A 5,387-nucleotide genomic window follows, 5' to 3' on the forward strand; every position below is an offset into this window, starting at 1 on the left:
CCATGCCCCGCTCGCTCCGGCTTCCTGGCTCCACCCCACGGCTTTGCATTTTCTACTCTCCTCTCTTGGGTTCACACAGCTTTCCCTTGGAGAAGCTCTCCCTAACTTAAGCAAGTAACCCCTCATCTGGAGCCTCTGTACCCCATGATCTTATCTGCACGCCCTTGGCTGTCCTGGACTTATTTTGTGCATCTACTGTCTGCTTTACTATTTGCTTCTTCCCATGTGAAGGTAAAACTCTTGGAGGGGAAAGATTTTGTCGTTGATTGCTGTTTCCTTGGTTCAGTGTCTTGGACCTAGCAGTTGCTCAATAAACTCAATAGTGTACTCGTTCATTGAATGTATGACTAGGGAGTTAAGCTTTTTAGTAAACAAAATGCTTGCAAGGACTGATTTTGAGCAGGTGAAGCACTCATTTTTCTTAATCGTTCGTGTGCTGATTTTATTGATCAAGGACAGCTTTCTATGAGATAGCGGGTTCATGGCCTGAGGTTGAATGAGTTCAGGTGCGTGATTGTAGTCTCGTGACCAAGAGGCTTGGATCTGGGCAGGGGGCGGGGTGCCCTTTTTCTTGGAAAAGCACAAGAATTCTGCCATCAGAACATTGTTCCTGGCCCTGTTCCAGAACTTTCCCAGCACCAGCCAGAATCTTATTCACCCCGCCCCCTCCCAGCAGGTTGAATCCTTGTTCTTATTTTTTACTTCAATATTTAGTTCTAGCAGACAGGAAGAGGTATTCTGACATGATTAGTATTTTTCTAGCCAGGGAAGGAAAATAATTAGTCTCCTTAATGAAATTAGCTGTCTTTGGTAGGTCACGGTTGCTGTCCTATTCCTTAACTTCAAGAGATATGCTGAGGGTTAGTGGCAGAAGCATTTGTTAAATACAGGTGTGTCTGCCAGCACCTTTGTTGTCACTGTCACATTTTCTGTGCTCCTCAGTGTGGCATTCTTAGAACCATAATGCAACCCAGGCTATAAAGATGCCAGCGAAGAAATAGAGTGGAAACAAAAATCTCTTGCCAGCCCACACTCTGCTTTAAATTGGGAGCCATGTCTACTGAATAACTCAGCCCTGCTTGTCACAATATTGTTTTGGGAGGTGGGCTTTTCATTTGGAGAGGCTCCAGGAGGCTTTTAATTATAGCCTGTGCGGCATGGGAACAAATCCTTGGGCTCTTTGCTCTGTGCGCCCTGTTGCATAGCTGGCTGTGCAGATGCTGCATGGGGTGACTCCTGTCCTCACGCCGTCCCAACCTCGTGTGCGCTGCACGCGGACCTGGGAATGGAAGGGTAGAAGCCAGCGGTGGTGCTTCCTCTCAGGATGTCGCTAGCTCTATGTGTTGGTTTTGTTCAACTTCTCACTCCTGAGATCCCAGGGGCCCCAGGGGATCCAGGAGAGAGTTTTAGGTTTTAGGCCTCAAGATCTTTCAGATGGGGTAAAAAAACAAAACAAAACAAAAAAAAAACCACAAAACAAAACAAAACACCTGCCAATGAATGAAGCCTCTCCACCAAGGGATGATTGGAGAAAAGTTCTTACTTTTTTTCGATTCTGTTTTGAGACAGAGTCTCATTATGTAGTGCAGGCTGGTCTTGAACTCACTTCTATAGCCCAAGCTGGCCTCAAACTTATGGCAATCCTCCTGCCTTAGCCTTCAAAGTGCTGAGCCAGCTTACTTTTTTGATAATAATAACAATAACAATAATCTGGTCCATTCAGCTCCAACTCCATGCTGGGGCTGTTTATTATTGCACCACATCCCCAGCTTGTGTGAAATCCTGTCTATACATGACCTTGTTCAGGGAGGTGGGTCTATCTATGCCCACCTTACAAATGTGTAGCCGGGATTCTGAAGGTCAAATGCATGGCTAAATCCCAGAGCTGTTACAGAGGCCCTTGTGAGACTGAGGTCCCAGACTCCAAGCCTGCTGTTTGCTTAGAGTGGGCTTTATGTGACTCCCCAGGGGTTGGAGAACCCCTAAGCCCACCGCTCCCCAGGAGGCAGGCATCAGGATGTTCTCAGTGGCCCAGAATGGACCCTGAAGTCACATGGACCTGGGGTTTGGGTTCTGGCTTGGTTGCTAAGCAGCTGTCTTGGGCTGACCCTGTCCTGAGTCTGAAGCAGCTGGTGTGTCTATTATGTTGATGTCAAAAAGGATCTGCTGCACGTAAGCCAAGGAGCTTGTGGGGAAGGGGCCAGGCTTCGGGTTATTTTCCTGGGTCTGCTGTCCTCCTGCAAGGAGTGAGGAGGGAGGCAGGAGGTGAGGAAAAAAGGGGACAGGACAATAGCTGCAGGGTGATGTGACGTGCCCTGAGCGTGGAGCACAGGGACCAGCCCCTGGAAGCCAGGAGATGGCTTCTCCCTGAAGAACCTTGGAAGGAGCTGGACATCACAACACCTTGTCCTCTGCCTGGGGAGCTGAGAACAATGAGAAAAGAAGTCTGCTTTGCTTAAGCCCTCGGTCTACAGTCCCTTGTCACAGAATGTGGGAAATAGTGCACCAGATGTTTGTCCTTGGGCTGGTGGGTGACCCTCACTGAGCCTCAGTTTTATCATCTGTGACAGGGGAATGACAGTGACATCGCTGACTCCAAAGCCTGAGAGTGGGCATGTGCTGGTTGAATGTTAGGTACTCTTGCTGCTGTTTTGTATTAGTGCTCATATAAAAATAGGTACAGGCTGGGGAGATAGCTCAGTGGTCTAAGTGCCTACCTGGCAAGCTCAAGGACCGGGTTTGATCCCTGGTACCACATGCCATGCCAAACCTGAAACTGGGCCTGGTGGCCCATGCTTATAATCCCATCACTGGGGAAGCTGAGACAGGAGGAGCACTATGAGTTTTAGCTGGGTAGTGAGACCCTGTCCCAAATAAATAAATAAATAAATAAATAAATAAATAAATAAATAAGTAAAATAGGTGCAGCAGTTAGAACCCTAAAATAAAAAGCAGTGCAAGCACAGCTTCATGTACAACTGACCCCAAGTCTCTCTTTGGGGTTCTTACCCTACTTTCTGTTGGGGGACCTGTCCTGCTCTGTGCGTTTCCTGTGATAATAGCCCCGCACCCTGGCAGGACCTGGTGCACAGTAGGTGCTGCAGAAAGCTAAGGTGTCTACTGTGGTTAAAGGCAGAAAATGAACATTTCTCGGGGTGGGCATGGGGCTCAGGGGGAGGGCACTTCAGAGCATGTGGAAGGTCGTGGGCTTGATCCCTGGCAACACACACACACACACACACACACACACACACACACACACACCATTTTTCTGTTGCTTTTAATTTTTTTTCTGGTGGAAGCTGTCACTTTGAGGTGAGGCTTGCAGATCCCTGCAGGACAAGGGACCTGCCCTGGGGCTAGGGGCTGGCCTCGTGTCCCCAGCCATCTGGTAAGCCCTGGCACAGCCTCCTGGAGGCCCCAGTGGCTCCCTCCTCAATCCTGGCTCAACCTTTCCTCTCGCCACTGTGGGCCACTTGGCCCAGCTCAGGCTGCGCCCTGGAGAAGTGGTCTCCATGGTAACGCTGTCAGGGGCTTTGGCCAATGGGAGCCAGAAGGAGGGAGGAGGGCAGGACAACAGGCGGGCCTGGATTCTGCTTCTCAGGGGCCCACTGAGCCAAGATGTAGGGCCTGGTCTCAGTGGCTTCTCATCCTCCACACCCCAATCTGCTAACGGTTCCCCCAAGGAACCCTAATGTATCCACTGATGATGACAGAAGGCTCTAGGAGTCCAATGGTCCTGTGTATTGGGGGTCCAACACAGGCTCGGTTACCTGACATCCCTGGGCTTGCTTCTGTCATCTGGAAAGTTATTTTTTAAATAAATGCAAAGAGAGCCCTAAGTACAATGCCAGCCAGCTAGTCAGTGCTTTATTTGCTCTGTTGCTTGAGGTGGGGAAACTGAGGCTGAGTCCTGTTCCCAGGGCTTTCCACAGCTCCTACCCTGTGCGCCCTTTCTCTGTGGGCCTTTTCTTCCTGAGAAATGCCTCTTCCTTCCCCTAAGCATGACATATCCACCTGTTGATGCCCCTCACCTGGGCCTTGTCCAATGTGGGCTTATTTCTGATAAACAAATCCATTCTCAAATTTTGAGGTTTTCAGGGGATTTTTTTCATCTGAGAAGATTCCCAGAGATGACAAAAAATTAATTCCAAGACAAAATCTTGGGCGGAGAAAAGTTTCAGGTACCAGACTTGAGAGGGGCTAAGAAATAAATAGTGTCATTGAAGCTCAGAGAAGCCAAGCAATGTGGCTAGAGCGACACAGCAGGTACATGGTAAGGCTGGAATTTGAACCCCACCTTGCTTTTCAATAGATCTTCTGTCCACCTAGGGTGGTGCACAGGGGGATCATCTTTCAGCTGCCCTAAAGCCAGCAGGCACCCAGCAGCCAAAAGAAGAATGAAGAAGGCTGCAGGCTCCTGGCAGAGGTGGGGTGGCCATAGCCTGTCTCAGCTCTTCTGGGGGACAGACTGTATCCAAAGCCTGGCTTCCTCATGGGTCGATCAAAGAGCATTTCTAATGCAGGCCTCCGGGCTATACAGGGCCCCAGCTGCGTGTCGCAGCAGCCTGAGCCTTTCCTAAAACACAGGAAGAGGTCTCTTTCCCGCCCTAGCCCCTGTGGAAGACCCTGCAGCCGGAGCCCTTCTGACCTCTCTCTTACCTACATTTGTCCCCTCCTTCCGGGGTGGGGAGAGGTATAGAGTTCACAGGAGCTCCAGTAGACACTGTTTGCCTGGCATGCCCTGCATGTAATTAAGACCTGCAAATCCCCAGTGCCAGGGGCATTGGCACAGGTGTAATTAATCCCAGGAGCCGTGGGGAGGCACATGTCCCCAAATGGCCATTCTGTCACTTTGCCAGTATCTGAAGGACGATGGGCCTGGGATTCACTAGGGCCTGAGATCTGGCCCCCCAACCCCAGCACCTAAGCGCTCTCCTGGCCCTGCAGGGGACAGAATGAGCGGCCCCTTCCCTCCAGGCCAGCATACTCAGTCCTCCAGGGCCGCAGGAGGAAATGCAGGGAGAGGAAAGACGGAGACCAGGGTTTGTTTCTCTCCAGAAGCTTCCTGGAGGAGGCAGCATGCACCTCAAATGTCTTTTCCTGCTTTTTTTTTTTGGGGGGGGGTACTAGGAATCAAACTCAGGACCTCGAGCTTGCCAGGCAGGTGCTTGTGCCACTGAGCTACATCACTGGCTTTTTCTACCTTTTAAGAGTGGCAGGATGGAGCCTAGCGTGGCAGTGCCCGCCTATAATCCCAGCACTCTGGGAGGCTGAGGCAGGAGGATGACAAGTACCAGTGCAGCTTGGGCTGCTTAGCAAGACCCTGTCCCAAAAGATAAAGAAGGTGTGGGAACGTAGCTCAGTGTAAAAGTCTCTGGTTTAAT

General features: G+C 50.5%; 1 pseudogene; it reads right to left on the reverse strand.

The window, feature by feature from the left end:
* Positions 1-2,085: 2,085 nt before the first annotated feature.
* The window catches only part of LOC101585470, a 4,717-nt pseudogene continuing 1,415 nt past the window's right edge, over positions 2,086-5,387 (reverse strand).

Source organism: Octodon degus, unplaced genomic scaffold (assembly GCF_000260255.1).
Source record: "Octodon degus isolate 3935 unplaced genomic scaffold, OctDeg1.0 scaffold00076, whole genome shotgun sequence".
Taxonomy (NCBI): Eukaryota; Metazoa; Chordata; class Mammalia; order Rodentia; family Octodontidae; genus Octodon; species Octodon degus.